A 20,074-nucleotide genomic window follows, 5' to 3' on the forward strand; every position below is an offset into this window, starting at 1 on the left:
ATAGCAAGCCATCTATGCTCATGTCTCATCTGGCTAAAGTAAGGCAAATGTTTACTAAAGTGACTTTGTCTTAAGTTCATAAGTTCAGGACAGTCCACAATAACATGCTCCAAAGTTTCAATAGTTGTTGCGTTGTTGCAAAAACGACATCCTGAAGATTCCCGCGGGATTTCTTTTCTACGGGCTTGAATTTCACGGGTAGGACATAAATTAAAACGCATGCGTAACAAAGCATTCCTAACAGCAGGAGAAGGAGATTTGCATAAATAGAAGGCCATGTCTCTATAACACTTTGCTGAGAAAACAGCTGGATCAAAATCTTTATACTTCAAACACAGATCTCTAGTGTCAATCCAATCCATTATGTAGAGTTTTTTCTTAGCTCTATCAGGATCGGTGACAAGAGCTTCAATGGAAATGTCTGCATTTAGTAGTATGGTAAGAATGTTTTTAGACCATGTTTTCGGAAACAGATGAGAGGAAGATATCAGATAGCTGGCAACTGTGGCTAAAGTTGATTTATCAAGAACAGATAATAGACATTTTCTAAACAAGCTGCATAAGCGCCAGTTATACATTGCCAAAAGTGAGGCCACACCTACTTCATATCGAATGATCGGGCCTGGAATGCATTGTGGCAGATTTAGAATAGTATGCCAAAATTTTGCTTCCAAAGCATGTAGGAATACTGGATCACTTGTGCTGTATGTCTCTAGACCATATAAGATGGTAGGGATGGCATTCTGAATCCAGAAGATCAGAGCAGGTTTAATGGAGAATTTCCCAAATTTATGCATGATTAGACGAGTCTGGCGGATTGCTGCGAGAATTTTAACTTCAATTATCATTAACTGGGAATGAGCGTTCGACGATCCGTCAAATAGGATACCCAAGTATGTATAATTGGAAACCACCTCTAAATTTATGTGCTCTATTTTCCAGGTCATGCGATGACTGCGCTTGCCTTTCGGAGTGTAGACTACGATTTGGGTTTTCTTGTCATTTACTACCAACTCATTCACTCGAAAATATTGACATAATGCTGTTAAAAGATTTTGCAGATCAATGGGAGTTTTAAATATTAGTACTAAATCATCTGCGTACCATAACGCTTTCACCTCGATGTTATTCAATTTTGGTGCATCTGCACGTACTTCTTCAAGTGCACTTCTAACATCATTAATGAAAAAATTGAACAACGCCGAGGAGAGAATGCACCCCTGCTTCAGCCCACGGTAGGCATGGACGTCCGATGATAGAAGCCTCTCAAAATTCAATCTGACCCGGATGGAGGTGTTCGAGTGTAATGCGAAAATGATGTCACTTAAAGTTGACGGACACCCAGCCTCTAACAATTTATCCATCAGTCGGGGTCTAGAAACAGAATCAAATGCCGAGTGTAGGTCAACAAACGCAAAATACATGGGCTGTTTAACGGACTGTGCCTGATGTTTAATGGCATGAAGAGTTATTAAATTTACCGAAGTGCCCAGACCTGCCACGAAGCCTGTCTGCGCCGGATCGCGCTGATTTGTTTGGGCAGTCCATTGGTTAAATTCCTTCAACACCAGCCGCGAAAATATTTTTCCCGCCGCGTCTAGGAGGGCAATGGGGCAATAGCATTTTGGGTCTTTACGGTCACCTTTCTTGTAGATGGGAACTATAAGAGAAGTACTCCAAGATTTTGGAATTATTTTAGTGGATAAGATGTGACGAAAGGAATTAAACAAGATAGTAGCCCATTCTTCTGTGTTCTGTATATATATATATGTGCGGTCAATTGTGCAAAGGTCAATTCGGACCCTCGACTTTCGGTCAATTCGGTAATTCGAACAATTGTGTTCGAACAATTTGGGTAATACGGAAAGGCCGGACCGGCAAGTGGCCCCGTCCAGCAGAGAAAGGAGAATAAAGGTGCAGGAGTGCACAAACCAGTAAAAGCAGGCAAGTGGCCCTAAAGAAGAGAAAGGGTTTAGGAAGTACTGGACTAAAAGAAGGGTAAAAGAGCGGTGAATAACCAGGGGCAAGCTGTCAGAGTGGTCGCGCAGGAACGAAAAGAAATGCCCTGCATTCCCGAAAGCTTCTGACAAAAACCTGTTCTCCGGGAACTGTATGCTGTATGAATTTGAGTTGAATAAACTGAGACTTGGAGAAGGGAACCCCTGAGTCAATTTTGTACTTGTGGTAAGGCAATTTCTTTGAACATCCTTGAATATTTTCTTTGGAAAACGACTTCAGCTTGGGGAAGGGAACGCTGAGAGGTACAGATATATGATTTAAAAAGAACTGTATATTGTTTTGGGAACTTTGGACATATCGAAACTCAGGTGAATGAAAACCTGGGATAGTTACAGAGAACTGTTATGGTGATATATTTTTGTCAAGAACTGGAAAGCTAGAGGAAGCTGACCTGGGCGATCCAAGAGCCAACCCCTCGCTGAGACCAGGAGAACCACACCTCAAAAGTAAGACATTGCTGAGCCAGAACTGGTACCTTCCTTGTTTTTGCATCACTATTTTTCTTTTATCAGAGAACCCTTTTTTCACACTTTTGTTAGTTTGTGAGGGCAAGCATAGGTTGAGACACAGACAGACTTTACTTTGGCACTCACAGACTTTGACGCCCTTAGTTACATCAGTTGAGGGACCTTTCCCTTTAGAGTTAGGGCCAGCTAGGAGTTCTACCAACCCCAACATTTTATTTAATAAAGGTTTTCAAACTTTATTTGATGAGTCTGTGCCTCTCTTGATACCATGCCTATCTCACATTACCCATAACTCCTTTTCTCCAGCATTGGTAACTTTCATAGATTCACACGTGACCTTCCTGCCTACCACGCGTATGGTCCTTCTTGGCTCATATTGCCACATTCACGTGCGCTTGCCAAAATCTTAAGACGGTCTCTAGGGGTGGAGCTAGAGATAGAGCACTAAAGTGACAGCAGTTTTATTTGAAGCCAAGGTGGGCTCCTCTTCTAGCTTAGTCATAACTACAACCAGCACATCTTTCATACTATGAGTAATTCCACTAAAAGACATACATGTATTGCACGGTTCCTGGAAATTTAGCAATACAATATTCTCTAAAGTCCTACAGAATTCCAAATGAAATTCCTGTTTTTCTCCTGTTTTCTGATCAAGATTGAGTATGGCTTCAGGGAAATGTGTGGTCACTTGCATTTAGTAAGAAACAAGTCAATATCAATCAAATTTAAGACTGAATGTTCTGCATATTAATTTCCATCAAACTTCTGGAATTCATTAATAGTATCTCTATTTATTGCTGCTGATCCCCCATCATGTTTAGAGATAGCTCCAGCTCGAGTTCTGGAAGATTAAGCACTGAGATAATAGACTCACACCCCTCCCACTAAATAGACACAAATCCACTTTTTATCTTTCTCGCTATTATCAATTTTTGTACCAACTGTCTTACTTAGAGTAGGATTGCACTCATATCACAATTTCTAAAGCTGCAACTCAAATGCTTCAGCTTTAGAGGTTACAAACAATCTTTCAATGGTATCATGAATGTGAAGAAAGTAGTTATGTCTTTTGAAACTCACAGAAGATTGTCAGAACTAAGCACAATTTCAGTTTTTATTCTGTGTCTACGGCTATTATCATGTCATCATGTGCACAAAGAGGGTCAGATTCTCAAACCTCTTCAGTGCAAGTGATGAGATGTGCAAGCCCACATCATCACTTGCGTGAAAAAGTGTGCTCTATTTAGAAAGGGCATTTAAAAAGTTATCATCATAGATGTGCCTATTTAAAAGCCCTTTTTCACTCCCTTTGTCTATATCCGGATATAAGGGGTGTATTTGTACATGTCAATGTACACCCTGAATTCAGAAATAGGACCGAAGTATTAGGAGATGCTATTGTCGCAATTGGATTTCTATCCCCAAACAGGGATAGAAATACTTTTTGTTTTCACATTTCACAACGACAGGCCTTTTGTGCAATGTACTGCCATCACCCACATGAGCATGCACTCTGAATACTGGTGTATGCAAGGATGCTGGCCAGCGTATCTTTTCTGCTGCTGCACAGCCACAGAGAGATGTGCCAGTCGCCTTTGTGAATAAGGTGACCTACATATTTCTTAAGGTGTCACAAATAAAAAAGCTAATCTTCTACACTATTATTTACTTGTGCCACTTTATGTTATGTTATGTTGATTTATACCGCGCACCGCTGCCATTTCCATGGTCTGCAGGCACTCTTGTGGCTCTGTAAGGTAAAGTGGGGTGGGTTAGTTAGTGCGGGAGAGAGGAATGCGGTAGGCATTGTGCTCATCTGTTGATGAGTGTAGAAGCAGGTGTAACTGACATCTGTGCATGTGGGCTTTCTGGATGTGCTTTGTTTTGTGCACTGGGTGCATTATTGTTTCTGGGTGGGCGGTGTCCAGTGCTTGTGTTGTTTGTTTTCAGAGGTTCTGGGTTTGTGATTTGGTTAGAGGGGGTTGTGCGGTTTGGGTGTTTCAGCAAGGGGGTTTGCTAGCCCATCTGGTTTGTATGGTATGTGTGCGGTGTGGGGGTGTCAATTAGAGAAGGGTAATGGGTAGGGGGTTTTGGCGTGGTCTCTGGGTACTGTGCAGCTGTGCTGTTGGTTCTTTTTCTGGGCATTTATCTCGCTGAGCCTTTATTCTGGTTTACAGTTTCATACCCTTTGTGGATGAGGTTTGGGTATTGTATGCGGTTGGAGTGATATGCTCATGAGGAAGGTTGTTGTGTAGTTGTTGTGCGCTCGTTTTTATCTTGGTCAGTTGATTAACCAGGTGTTTAGCAGTTTCCAGAAAGTTAGGTGGTTTTTGTTCGTTCTGATTTACTTTGGGATTGAGTTCCATACTTTATTAGAATCTGACCCAGAGACCCTCTAACTCTAATGTAATAGAGAGCTCGGGAGGATAGCTCAGGGGCAACATGCTCGCCTTGAAAGCAAGACCGTGCGGAGCAACACAGGTTCGATCCCAGGATCCATGCTTAGAAACCTCTGGGTATTAAGTGCGTTATAAATAACCAATTTTAAATTATTGCCGCATGAGCAGACATACAAACGGGCACAATAATAGGGTTGTCTAATTCACAAAAGATCTTATGGATAACTACAAAATAATCTATTCTAGATTGGAAATCAGAAATGTAAGATTACTGCTTTGGGTTAGGGTCATAAACTTTCCAAGGATTTGCTAATTTGGTCAATTTAAGTATGGATTTAAAAGCAGGGTAGGCTTTAGAAACCCTATTATGGCATCAGGATGTTCTATCATGTAGCGGGTCAATAAATAATTTAAAATCACCCCTAATAATTAAGTGTTCATTACTCATGTCTAGGACATTAGACAAAATTACTTTTCAAAAAAGAGAATCATCCTTCGTATGCCTAAAAATACATCAAAATGTTTCCATCTAAAAGATTTCCATCGAATGTATATTTTTTGGGGGATGGGGGTAAAGGGTTAATTTTTGTTTAGGTGCATTATGAAGGTTAATAAACAGGGGTTGGGGGACCCCCCCCCAAAAAATAAAAAATAAATGCATTCCATGCACATTTTTTAGATGGAAATAATTTGATGCAAATACATGTCGATCCAAGCAATTTCGATGCAATGACCATACACCACATTTGAGACATGAGAGGAAAAAGTTAAGGCTGCATCTGTTTTAATCCCTAGAATCGTCACAACAGAGATGGTATTTGGGTATGTGCCAAGACACGGAGGCCAGGAGCTAGGATATAGCATGTTAGGACTAGAGAAAGGTATCACAATAGCTGTGTTTGAGCTGTTGGGCTTTAATCTACAGTGACACCTCAAACGGCTAGGGTTCTGATTCACTACAGCCTGAATATTAGCCATCGCTACCAAAGGCTGAAAAATGTGTTCCCATAAACCTCAGGTTTATATTGTGAGTTGCCTTTCCAGGGGTATCATGGAGCTTTGAGGCCCCTTTTTTGAATTCTGCAAATCTCCCTGGGGCTTACAGGCCAACTCCAGGTCTCACATTGGGTCACTCTGTGCCAAGTTACCCTATTCGCACAAGAATGTTGACCGGCTCTGCAGCCCCCCATAATCAGACAGACCCTGCACAATCGGATGAGTGAGGAAGGATGCAGCGATAAGGAACTGGGGGGCTGAAAGACCTGCTTCTTTTGTGAACCATTGTGGAGAATTAGGCATAGTCGGCAGGCCATGTGTTGAACACAGTCACTCCACGTGCACTGTGTCCGCTCCAAGGGCCGCAGTCGAGGAAGACTGTCCCAAACCTGGCCATCGAGATAAGACTCTTGGCACGAGGACCAGACCGGTGGCTGGCTTGGTTCGGGGCTTTTGTTGCAGTGTTGCTTAGCTTGGCCCAGGATCACCCAGGCTCCTGAAGGCTGGCCAGGATCCCACAGAGTCAAGGGGGAAATGACTCAAGCTACAGACGTCTAACCATTCCCAGAAAGACGCACACTTCAGATTGGTCACAGGGATCTGGCACTTTATGGGGAATCGGGATCCCTTTGCACTGGCCTATTCTAATCTCCGAGGGTCTCGCATCTTTGTAATGACACTGTGCACCTCTCAAGGCTTTTTGTGTCTGTGTTACATCGGTGTGTATCTGTGATCGATGTTTGTCTGTTTGGTGGATGGTTCTGGATTTCGCTGTGAGGGCTTTGCTCATGTGTTGGAAGGACTTGTGAATTGCTATGAGGGCATTGAGTGTGCATGTGCCTTTCGTGGGTACATTTCTCGATTGTGTTTCATTGCAGCTGCCCAGTGCACGAGCGTCTGCCTCTTGCTAGATATAGCGTGTGACCTGGGCTGTGTGTGTACCCACTCCATGCCTGTGAAGCCACTCCATTTATGTAAAAAATGGATGCATGCTACTGACACACATTCGAGTTTGTGTGCATCTATATGTGTTTGTGCATGTTTACTGGGTGCGTGGGTCCACGTGTTATTGTGGATCTGCACGGTTCCACATTTCTGTATATATATCACGCATGTGTATGTATGCCGCAATGACTAGCACACACTGTTATGTTATGTTATGCAATATTTATATTGCGCCTATCACCAGTGTGGGGGTCTTACAGCACCCAGCCTTGTTCGAAAGGTGGCATATTGTGACCCTGCCAGACCTTCGTCTGTGGAAATGTGTAGGTGTGTTTAACCCACACGGGTGTGTGCGTGCTGCGTTGATGGCATGTGTGCTCCAGTTTCCCAGCTCTGTTAGTGTGATTCCAGCATTGTGATGCAGGAGCAGTCTGGGCACCAGCTGTTAGTGGCTGCCAGTGTTTATTGATACCTGGAGACAGCCTGTTGGCACCATCCCAGCTCTCCCTGCCCCCGCCCAGCCCTGCTTCCACACAGCACTGATCGCAAATGTATTGCATGCCCCTATCGTTCAATTAACCCTTCCTCCTTTAGGCGCTTCACAAGCTTCTGCGCCCTGCCCACTACGGGAAGATTATGCCGTGATGGACATGGTATGGGGTGGAAGAATGAGTGTTTGTTTGTTTGTTTATTTATTTCTACAGCGCACCGAACCTGGGGGTATCTGGGCGCATTAGAGCAAATTACAAGTGTTACAAATAGGCATGAAATCCATTTCAGATTACAATGAAGTACATTAGGTGAACCCTGGAAATGTGCAAAGGGTGTCCAGGGGTGGACTGGGAACCAAAGGAGGCAGTGGAAATAATGTTCATAGTGGCCCCAGATTACACATTTGCAGCAAGCCCAACCCCTTTCCTATGAGAAAATATGAAAGTAAAATAAGCTACCACACAAAACAGGCCCCAGGTGCAGAGGCCTACCGGAAAATCTACAGAGTTCCCTGTAGGTCAGTTCTCCCTTGAGGGTGTCCAATAAGGCAGACAAGAGGTGCCCTCAGGCCCCCCCTCACAAAGTTTGGTGGCTAGCCCTTTTTCCTCTCTGAGTGACGAGAAAGCCATCTCCTTCCAATTCCGAAGATACTAGCAGAGCAATCAGTGCACACAGTATAGTCACCTATCGCACCTTATTGCCTGCCACTAGCACCTTTCCCTTCTGTATTATGCAAACACGGCCCCTATCTGTATTTTGCACATTTGCTTTTATTTATTTTCCCTATGTAAGCGCTCTGAAGTGATTGATAACTTCTTGTGGCACTCTTATTAGTCACAATAAATAAACAAATGCATACATAAACATCTAATCTTCTAATCTAATAATATAATAGAAGGCCAGATATATGTTTGTCCCTGTATGTTTGTCCGAACCACTAGCTTAGCCTGTTGTCACTGCTAGAGGGAGCTGTTGCCTTACCATGCATAGAGACAATGCCAATTTGCATCGCTTCACCTGTTGTCACTGCTAGAGGGAGCTGTTGCCTTAGGATGCATAGAGACAATGCCAATTTGCATAGCTCCGCCTGTTACATTGGTTCAATTCGCATAGCTTTGCCTTTGTCACTGCTAGAGGGAGCTGTAGGTTTAGGATTGATAGTGGCCCTACTGTGTCAATGAAAACCTGCACTTTGGCCTGTGTACACAGGCCTGTACACTAGTAAATAAATAAATGGTAGCATAAACTGCTCACATGAGGTTCCTGTGCAAGTAGAGCAGGTAGTAGGTAGGGTTTAACAGGCTTTAAACCCATCACCCAATTATGCACAATCTGCTTGAATTATTATAGCTAGTGGTTTGTTTTCAGACGTACCCTTGCAGCAATAAATACAAGAATGGATGGAAAGTCATGAAAGGTGAATAATCGCTCCAGACGGAGGAAAAGGGCCCCCACAGCTATGTTACCTGAGGAGCAGTTTTGTGCATGGCGTGCAACAGTGACTGTATTGCCAGGTTTCAAACCCAACATTTCTATATAGCACTTCATGCCAGATTCGTCCTGTTTCTAAGCAGAATAAAAATAAGTGTTAGAACTATGCACTCATACTCAGTGTTCAACCCCAGCATGATGGAGTGTGTTCTGCAGGGTAAAGGCAGTTACCATGGGTGAACGGTTAGCTTGCTGAGCTATATCAGTGACAGATTTATAATGCACGTATTCCAACATGTTTCAATTTGGTGTGTGCCTGTCTTAAAGTGCCTCCCCAAACATAGACTTTAAAATGCACTGCTTTACGTACTTTATTCCAAAATGTACTGTATTGTATTTGTCATTTATTTAGCACCCTTTCCTCATTTGTGTGGCCTCAATGTGCTTTGTGGTTGGAACGCCCTCTGGGACCGAAGTCCATGTGTGGGAGATTCTAAGGGTTAATGTTTATGATGCCTGTGTGCATTTTGCCAGGGTAGGACTTAGATGGGCTTGCTAGGCTCCGGTAAGCAGCCCGGAGGTCAGGCACGTGGGCCGGTGCTGTCGATGGTTTAGGATAGAATGCTACGATGTGTGCCCAGCTAGACCGAAATGTTTCGTAGGTTGTCGCTGTATACTAATCGCAGAGGTGTTGAGGTACGTCAGGGGTTTCAGTGTGGATGGCTATGTGAGCTGTTAGACCGGAATTGCATATCCATAGCTGAATTCTATAGTGCATGGATGGGTGGCCGTGCCTACAGCCTGTGTCCACAGATGTGGTGCAAGGTATACATATCTGAAACTCGGATAGAGTTCATCTTCGATATCTGTTCCTAGGTCCAACGTGATTGGCCGTTCTTAACAGTTGTGGTCTTCCTAGATTGACAGTCTGAGCAATGGGAGAGGGAACCAGTGGGACGGGGGAGTGATGTATTGTCATCTGAGGGTTAGGGGGGGTCGCATTTATCATGGTGTGCCTCTCCGAACGCTGCCGGCAAATGTGGAGGTAGAATCACCTAGATTTGAGATAGCTCAGTAGAGGGAGAAACGTCTAAAATGGGGGCACAACAGTAAATGTAGAGCACCTAGATTTGGGATACCTGGTTAGAGGGAGAACCGCCTGAAATGGGGGTACAGCAGTAAATGCAGAAACACCTAGATTTTATAAGGGTGCCTAATGTTGGGGCCCAAGAGTTAATTAAATGATACGGTTGGAGTGCTGCAGTGATAGGACTATTACTTACTAGCTAGCTATCTTGGTAATCTACGTTATGAAGCAGAGAGAGAAGGTAGAGCTTTCCGGAATACAGTAATTGCTGTATTCCCCACTCATAATACTCTTACCTTGTCAGTTGCTGCTGGTTGATGGTGGCAGGCTTCCCAGGTGAACACGGGCAAACACAGACTGGTGCTGCTGCTTCAGGAGCTGCCATTTGCCTTGGGGCCCTTAGCCGGGGACTTTCCTGGGGGTAATTCTCGAGAAGGGTTACTCAGGCCAATCATTGCTTGGGGCAGGCGGCTATGGGAACAGGAAACAGGTTGGGGTGCCATCTGGGACAGGGCTCGTGCACAAAGGGGCACCTGACTGCCTCAGCAAATTGCTAAAGGGCTGGGTGGGGAAAGTAAAAAAGCCAGAAATAAACAAAGGACTGCAGCACCAAGCCAGGCCACTCTAAGGGCAGACCAGCACAGAAAATGGGTTGGGAGTCAAAGGGAAACAAAAATAAAACCCTCTAAAAATCAACTAGCCCAAAGAAACTGCATCTCAGCTCTGCTTTGAAATTCATTGACAGCCTTGTACCATCAAATAGAATGTTCAGCCTCTTTGAGAACGCAAAAAACAAAGTGGGTCCTGGGAGTGCCTCTGCCGGACATTATTCCCGGTTACGAGAGACTTACCCAGAATGTTTAGCTCACTATCTTTCATAGAGGAGAAATATCTAAAACATATCAGTCTTTGTCCTGCCCTAGGGCAGTCCAGAACCGAAATGCTAAGCAATTCTCCTCTGAACAAGAGTACCAACAGCAACCCCAGAAACCTGTTTCAGTTTTGTTGGACCTCATCAGTAGGGTGGAGGTGTGCCTCTCTAAGAATAGTGAGCAAGAGGGCCAGGTGTGGATTCCCCTAGTAACTTAGGGTGAGACCCAAAGTTACTTAAATATGCAAAACACAAGGGGCGTCCTGGGAGTCCCTCTGCCAGACATTAGTCCCGGTTACGAGAGACTTACCCAGAGTCTTTAGCTCACTATCTTTCACAGAGGAGAAATATCTAAAACATATCAGTCTTTGTCCTGCCCTATGGCAGTCCAGCACCTAAATGCTGAGCAAGTCTCCTCTGAACAAGAGTACCAACAGCAACCCCAGAGACCTGTTTCGGTCTGGTTGGACCTCATCAGTAGGGTGGAGCTGTGCCTCTCTAAGAATAGTGAGCAAGGGCGCCAGGTCTGGATTCCCCTAGTAACTTAGGGTGAAACCCAAAGTTACTTAAATATGCAAAACACAAGGGGGGGTCCTGGGAGTCCCTCTACCCCCGGTTACGAGAGGCTTACCTGGAGTCTTTAGCTCACTATCTTGTACAGAGGGGAAATATCTAACACATATCAGTCTATGTCCTATCTTTCACAGACGAGAAATAGCTAAAACATATCAGTCTTTGTCCTGCCCTGGGGCAGTCCAGCACCGAAATGCAAAGAAATTCTCCTCTGGACACGGGTACCAACAGCAACCCCAGACACATGTTTCCTTCTGGTTGGACCTCATCAGTAGGGTGGAGCTGTGCCTCTCTAAGAATAGTGAGCAAGGGGGCCACATCTGGATTCCCGTAGTCACTTAGGGTGAGACCCAAAGTTACTTAAATATGCAAATTACCAATGGGCGTCCTGGGAGTCCCTCTGCCAGACATTAGTCCCGGTTACCAGAGACTTACCCAGAGTCTTTACCTCACTATCTTTCACAGAGGGGAAATATCTAAAACATATCAGTCTTTGTCCTGCGTAGGGCAGTCCAGCACCGAAATGCTAGGCAATTCTCCTCTGAACAAAAGTACCAACAGCAACCCCAGACACGTGTTTCGGTCTGGTTAGACCTCATCAGTAAGGTGGAGCTGGGCCTCTCTAAGAATAGTGAGCAAGGGGGCCACGTCTGGATACCCCTAGTAACTTAGGGTGAGACCCAAAGTTACTTAAATATGCAAATTACCAATGGGCGTCCTGGGAGTCCCTCTGCCAGACATTAGTCCCGGTTACGAGAGACTTACCCAGAGTCTTTAGCTCACTATCTTTCACAGAGGAGAAATATCTAAAACATATCAGTCTTTGTCCTGCCCTAGGGCCCATGCTGGGCTAGCCTTGGCCCTCCGACCTCCTTTCTGTTCTGGGAATTCATAAAGTCCATACATCCTGTTTCCCTTTTTCAGCCAAGGCCTTCCGGTATCCCTCTTAGTCTAGGCCACACCATTTGCTGGTATCTACATTCTCAACTGGACTGGATGGCAGTTTTCGGCACCGAGTTAACCATTCCCATTGTCCTGGACAGTCATGCTGGATTATTCCGGATCCAGGCTTCAAAATGTTTGTATTTCCATCTGCTGCGCCTGTGGTTGAGTCAGGGGTGATGTGTTTGTGTAGGGATCTTTCATGCGTGAGGCATTTTTGGAGCAGTGTACACTGGGGCTGGAGGGCCCAACAAGCCTTCAGATAGAAAGGATTATTTTAATTTTTTTTATTTTTTATTTGGTTAGTTGTTAAAAACAACTTTTCAAATCTTTAAAAATGTTTACACAACCAGAAACAACATATAACATTATACAGAAAAAAACATTACAAATTTAGAATTTGATTACATTTTTTTCCTCCTTAATAAAAACACAAGACACGGCAAACAACACAAGTAATAACATCACTAGATCACAAATTAATCATGTGACGTCAACATCAGTGGCGATTACTGAATTTTGTTATGAGAATGGATAAATGCCATCTATTGTGAATGCATCTCTCTTTCCTGTACACATTTTCTCTCCTTCACAATGTGTCCTTTTATGTGCATGCAAATTCCGGGACAGTGGCTTCGAGAAAATGCACAATCGCAACCTTTACGGCCAGTCTTGGACTTGTGAAAATCATTTTCCAAAGTGTGCTCTCGTTCAACTCAGAAAAGAATTCCAAAACATTTTGAAATAATTTCATGCGGATCGGCTTTAAACAAGGGCATGCAACAATCAGATGTCAAAGAGTTTCTATTTGTTGGTGGTCTAGACAGTATCGGCAATGATTTTCATTTGGGGCAATTAAACTTCTCCTCTGTAGTACTTCACGAGTGTGCCACAAATTGAGTCTGAATTTCATATATTGCCATCGTATATGAGGCGAAGGGCATTTATTTAAATATTCGGCCAAGACTCTGTATCTTTTTGACCCAAAGACTGCACTGTCAAAGTCCTTATACGTGTGACAAACTGCTAGATTTCTAATCCAATCACATTCAAAGATTTTCTTTTTTGCTAAGTCTAGATTGGGCACCAAAATCTCGATACTTATCGCAGCCTCAGCCGTTTCATTGTATAGTGGTGTGCACCACTTGCTAGGAAATCCAGTTGTGTTTGAAAGCAGGTACTGTGCGACTATGCCCAGTACATTCGCTGCATAAAGGCCTAACAAGCACTTCCGCAGTAGGGCACACATTTTCCAGAGGACCTGTGAATGAAAGGATAGAAAGGATTTCTTTCTGAAGTCAGGTAATTTCTTTGTGAAGTTGGAGCACATAGAAATTAAATGATTTCTTTCTGGTGTTGGAGTGTATCCACTTCGACTTCAAAATGAAATGTTCCAGTTGGTGTGCCGGCATTCAAGCCCCACTACACATGACAGGAAGAAGGGTTCCTGGTTCCTGACTGTGTGGTGGAGGCTGAAAGCGGGAGCCGTCTGTCAGAGCGCAGTGGAGGCCTTCCTCGAAGAAAACAGATTTGAGCCCAGAGAAGGTAAGAAAAAATCATGTTCTTTATGTGTGCGCATGCGTGCTGCGTGTATGTAATCAGGCATGCATGCAAGGGTGTGCGATGTATTATGAAATGTGTGTGTGAATGAGTGAGCGAATGATGTATGGGTGACTCTGCACATGTAACTGAGTGAGTGTATGGGTGTGCGCATGTTTTTGTGTTGGGCTGGGGCTGAAGAGCTGCTTTTGGCAGGTGAGGGGCGGGGTGTGGTACTACAGAATTAATTTTTTTTTTTATTTTTATTTTTTAAATATGTTTTTATTAACCGTTTCTCGTTTTACAACAGAACAACAACATACATGACATCATCAATACTTGTTACCTTCACAGTATCTTCCAACCTTGTCATCATGAAACAATCACGTCATAAAAGGAAGAAAAGAAATGCAGAACCATGTCAAAGTCTCGCGAAACAAGTTTTCCGTTTTCCCCCTCCCCACCTCCCGCCACCCCCCCTAACCACTCATAATAAACCATTGGGTTGAGAGAAAAAAAAAAAGAAAAAAAAAAAAGGGGGGTTTTCCTCAGGCATAATGCCTAAAGTAGCGACACGTTCCTACACCTTGTCCTCGCATCATACACCTGTGAAAGGGTCACATTGTCTTAGTCGCAGGTGGTGGCACAAATGACACGACCCGGGAACGTAAGGGAAGACAAGCAAATGGTAGTGGGGGTCACAGCCCCCACCTCTATTTGTCGGCTGTTTTGACGATAAATATCACTTAGTCCATGGACTCCCAACATGCGTTATAGAATTCTAGAAAAGGCAGCCATACCGCATCAACATTTCTCCGTAGTTCATTTACTGCCGCCGTAAGGCTTTCCATTTCGTATATGGCGTGTGCCTTCAGTAGCCATCCTTCTTTGAGAGGAGAATCGCAGATTTCCATTTAACAGTTAGGCAGACTCTAGCTGCTAGCAAAAGGTTGCGTGGCAAATAGGTCAAAGATTCATATACTTCCCCGTCCTCTGAGTCCACCCCAAACAACACCAGAATAGGCGACATGTCTCTTTGAACCCCATCCACTGCCCGGATCCAGCCCAGCACCTCCCGCCAATACACCTGGACCATGTCACATTTCCACCATTGATGCCAGAAGTCACATTGTTCTTGGCATCCCCTCCAGCAGTAGGGAGACGTTCCGGGGAACATTTTAGACAATCTTAGGGGAGTGTAATGCCACCCCAGCAGTAGTCTAACATTATGCATTTTGTATTGCATGGAGACAGAGGATGACCAAACCGCTCTGTATATGCTCTCCCACAACTCAGGTCTAACTTCTGTGGCTAGATCCGTTTCCCACTTTATTTCTGACTGCAGGCGATGACTTGGACCCCTCGTGAGGAGTGTTTTATACATTTTTCATACAAGGCCCCTTGATGCCTGAGGTTTACTCAAGATGTGTTCAAACGGTGACAGAGAACGCTTTAGAGAATCACCCCATCTAGTGTCATTCATGACGCCCTTTAACTGAAGGTAGGGCATGAGGGGGACATCTGCACCCTGCAGGTCAGCTTTCAGTTCATCCCTGGTGGTAAACACTTCGTTCTTCCATAACTGTCCCGCTCGGCTAAGACCTGCCTCGTACCATGGCTGGAATCGCTGTACAGAACATAGCAAGTTTTTGATTGGCGGGGCCCAGATACAACTCAGGGGGGAGGGCCAGGTAGTTACTCCCTGCATTGCTCGGGAGGGGCGCCACAGGGACCATAACACCTTGAGAATAGGGTGTTCCCTGATCCTTCTTGTCATGGCGGACAGGGGGACCCACAACCATTCTCCCAGCGTGACTGGAGCGAAAATGTCATTTTCTATGGCCACCCACTGCTTCTCGGGATTTTCCCACAGGTGGTCCGGGAGCACCCGAAGTTGAGTTGCTCTATAATATTCCCCTAAATCCAGAAAACTCATACCTCCCTCTTCCTTGGGTTTGATTAGTGTCGAATACGGGATCCTCGGTCTCTTGTCCGCCCATAGGAATCTTAACAATGTACGCTTAACCTCTGCCAAGAAGGGCTCAGGGACCAAAACTGGGAGGGACTGGAACAAGAATAAGAATCGAGGGAGAATATTCATTTTAATAGCTGTGAAGCGTGCTGCCCAGGACATGGGGAGTTTGCGCCACCTAGAGATGTCATTTTGAATGGCCGACCATAGTGGAGTGTAGTTAGCCTCAAAGAGATCCGGCAGGGAGACTGTAATGTTCACTCCTAGGTATCGAACTGAATCAGTGCGGACCTGAAAGTTCCAGTTTGCCTTCAGGTGTTGCACTAGTTCAGTGCTATTTCAGAGGGGGACAGCTACGGTTTTCTGTAGGTTGACTCGAAAACCTGATAGGGCACCATACCGTGACACGTCTTGCAGGAGGGCAGGGATGGAGATGGATGGATAGGTGAGGTAAAGGAGAACATCGTCTCCAAACATTGCTAGCTTATATTCCTTACCTCCCCGTGGGATTCCTTTAATAATTGGGTTAGACTGAATAACCTGGGCAAAAGGCTCCATCACCAGGGCAATAATGAGAGGGGAGAGAGGACATCCCTGCCTTGTACCCCTAGTTTGGGAGAGGGGAAGCGAAGAGACACCATTTATTGAAACCCTGGCACGGGCATGAGCCAGTGCTCCTTGTGTCCAGGCATCTCCCAGCCCCGACCATCATAGAATAGAACGGCCCTTAAAAAAGGCCACTCCACCTGGTCGAATGCCTTTTCGGCGTCTATCGATAATAAAAAGGGATCTTCCCCGGCTTCTCGGAGCGTTGCCATTAGGTCAAGGGTTTTTCTAACATTGTCGGCCCCTTGCCGGCCTCTTACGTACCCCACCTGGTCAGAATGAATTTGTTGGGGGAGAACCTGGGCGAGACGGGAGGCTAGGATGCTGGAGTCAATTTTGGTGTCTACGTTTATCAGGGAAATTGGCCGATATGAAGCACAGTCAACAGGGTCTTTCCCCTCTTTGGGGATTACAATAATGATAGACTCGGTGAAGGAAGCAGGGGCTTGTCCGGATTCTAGAATAGAAGTAAACAATTTGGCGAGGAAAGGGGCCAGTGTATTAGAGTTTCTTTTATAGAAGGCTGGTGTGAAAACATCCTGTCCCGGGGCAGAGCCTGTCTTGAGTGCTGAGATTGCACCCTGCACCTCTATTGCGGTGATGGGGGCATTCAACATTTCGAGGTGTTCCATTGTAATGGGCGGGCGTGGCAGGGCGGCTAAGTATTCCTATATTTCGGGACTTGTGGCACTATATTCCTTGGCATACAATACCGAGTAGAACTCTGAAAAGCAGTTAACTATATCTTGAGGGTCCGTAATTAGGACGCTACGGGCGTCTCTAATTTTGTAAACGGCCCTGTCTGCCCTCTGTCTACGAAGCCTATTCGCCAGCATCGTGTTAGCTTTGTCACCTCTCTCAAAGAATCTCTGCTTTAGGTATTTAAGTTGGGTAAGGGCCTTGCCATTCCATATATCTTTAAGTTCTTCTCTCAATTTCCTAATTTCCTGGACGGTGTCCTGATCACCCACGGGTTGGTCCCTAAGAGAACGCTCTAGTCGAGTGATATCATTTTTTATTTATTTATTTATTTATTTATTTATTTATTTATTTATTTTTTATTGGTTTGTTACAAACCTTTAAAAATAAGAAAAGAATACAGAGGAAGGCTAAGAAAAGCCACCAAACTAGAAAAATACATAAAAAGTACATAAAAAGTACATAAAAAGGCAGAACCAATCAGTAAGTCCCTCATGTGACGTAGAATTGTTGGCACAATGTTCTGGGTTGGTTTTACATTCATCAAACCTTCAAGCTAGGTATTTACAGGGAGAGAACGGTTCTTCCGCTAATGCTGATTGAACACCCGCCTCTGATAACTTCGACTGTTGTAATTCAAGATTAGGTTCTGCCTTTAGTAGCTTCTCCATCATTGATTCTAAAAAGAACGTTAGTTCAAATGTTAGGCTACGATCTGAGCCTTGAAAAAGTTGTGTCCACCATTGTTCAGCGGACAATGAAGGCTTTGCCATTATAAACCTTCCAAGGTGCTTTGTGCGTTCTTGTGTCAGATGACTGCATGCCAGCGTCAGATGTTTCAACGTTTCAGTATCTTTCCCACAGAGTCGGCACGTTGTGGAGGTTTGATTCATGCCGTTCCGTATGTTTAGATTTTCTTTGGTTGGAAATTGGTTGAGGCGATATTTCATAAACAATGCTCTACGTTTTTTGTCTGGGAATTTGCGTAAATATGATTGAGTTTGGTTCAAATATCTCTCTTCATTTGGCATCAGCTTCATTATTCTGTGTTTTTTGCACGTGTCACCCGTATCAATCCAGTCTGGGATCCACAGCAAGGATTTAACCTTATTTGGATTTTCTTGCAGTAGATTTTTGTTTGCTCCTATGTCGCTGAGGATTTTTTCACAACGTTGGCACCACATCGAGAGCACTGAATTATCATGTTCTATAGCTGAGGTTTTTAGGATGTTATATTGGATGATTGGCTTTTCAGCAGATACTTTACGGAATTCATTTAGGGTGTTCCACGTTATCCTTCCATTAATAGATAGGAGGCTCAACGCATATCTTATACAGGCGGTTGGTACGCCTGGGGGTAGACACAAGACTTTCGGCCAAAAAGAGTGTTCCAAAGAGGCCCATACTTCTGCTGGACAGCCAAAGGCACATTCAGCTCCATGGATTAAGGCCGGGATGACTTTTGTCTTATAGAATGTTAAAACAGGTGTTAATGAGTGTTTCCCGAATTTTGAGTTTAAAATGCAAGCCTGTGCTGTCAATTGTTTACATTTTGACTTGACTTTTCCTACCCATGGGGCATCATTTATATTTGAGCTGAGCAACATACCCAGGTACATCGATTGTTTTTTTAGCTCAATCTTGCCATCATCCAGTTTCCACGTGAACATTTTTTTCCCAATGTGATCTTTGTTCTTTTGCAGATCTTGCAGGATTAAAATTTCAGATTTTTGTGTGTTCACATTTAGACCGTTTATCTGGATATATTGCGCCAAAATCTCGAGTTTTCGCTGCAAACCTATTGGCGTCAGGTCCAAGAGAACAAGATCGTCTGCATACAGAAGCCAATGAAGATCTTTTCCATTAACTTTTGGAGGAAAAGTGTTAGCACCTTTGTAAGCATCACCCAAGTCTGAGATAAACAGATTAAAGATAACAGAAGCCAGAGGGCACCCTTGTTTTACTCCTCGATATGTTTTTATTGGAGCCGATAGGGGGCCACTTTTATCTAGCTTTATCTTTATCTCCGTGTTGGTATGTAATGCTTTTATTACTGAGAGTAATCTAATTGGGCATTGCCAGTCAAACATTTTTTTCCAAAGTAGCTCTCTGTCTATGCTGTCAAAGGCTTGTGATAAGTCCACAAATGCCAAATAGATTTTTTTATTTCTTTTTATTGCATCCATCTTAAGTAGGTCTAGCAGAAAGAGGTTTAGGCCGCAGCCTACACCTTTAACAAAACCGGCTTGGCGGATGTCCAGATGACTTGTCTCTTGGATCCACTCTTGTAGTTGTTTCTGTATTTGAGTCGCGAATATTTTTCCCACAACGTCCAGCAAGGCAATGGGTCTATAGTTTTTGGGTTCCACTCTATTGCCTTTTTTAAAGATTGGAATGACAATTGCCGTTTTCCAACTGGTTGGGACTTTTGCTTCATTAGCAATTGTGGCAAACAGTTTTGATAGGAAGTTTGCCCACTCTTCAGGATTTTGTTTGAGAATAAAGTTTGTCAGGCCATCTGGTTCCGGTGCCCTGGAGGAGGAGCATCTTTGGATACTCTGTAGTATGTCCTCTTTATCAAAGTGCAAGTCCCATTTTGAGAGCTGAGGGAGCATCGGGTCGATGGTGGTACTTTTTTTCTCGTATACTGAGTTATAGTGGTTAATCCAATCTTTTTCGTTCACCATATTTGATTGAATTGCATCTTGCGTGCAATTAATGTTGTTTATTAGTTTCCAAAACTCTGATGAATTTTTGTTGCTGAGGCTGGCAAGCATTGTTTCGCTGTCGTTTTGGTACATAATTGCTTTATGCGAGATTTGCCCGTTTTTGTATTTCTGTTTGCTGGTTTTTACCGCCTTCTTTTGTTGTTCAACATTCAGGTTTCTATGTTGTCTCAATTCCTTTCGCAGTTGTTGTTTTCTTTCGCGAACTTGATTATCAAAACGATGTATTGGTTGGAGGGAAGGTCTTCTCAACCCCAAGTCTACCGTCATAAATTGTTGTAGAAGGCAATTATATTCAGCTCTCGATTCT

Source organism: Ambystoma mexicanum, chromosome 13 (genome assembly GCF_040938575.1).
Source record: "Ambystoma mexicanum isolate Mex_15411 chromosome 13, UKY_AmexF1_1, whole genome shotgun sequence".
Taxonomy (NCBI): domain Eukaryota; kingdom Metazoa; phylum Chordata; class Amphibia; order Caudata; family Ambystomatidae; genus Ambystoma; species Ambystoma mexicanum.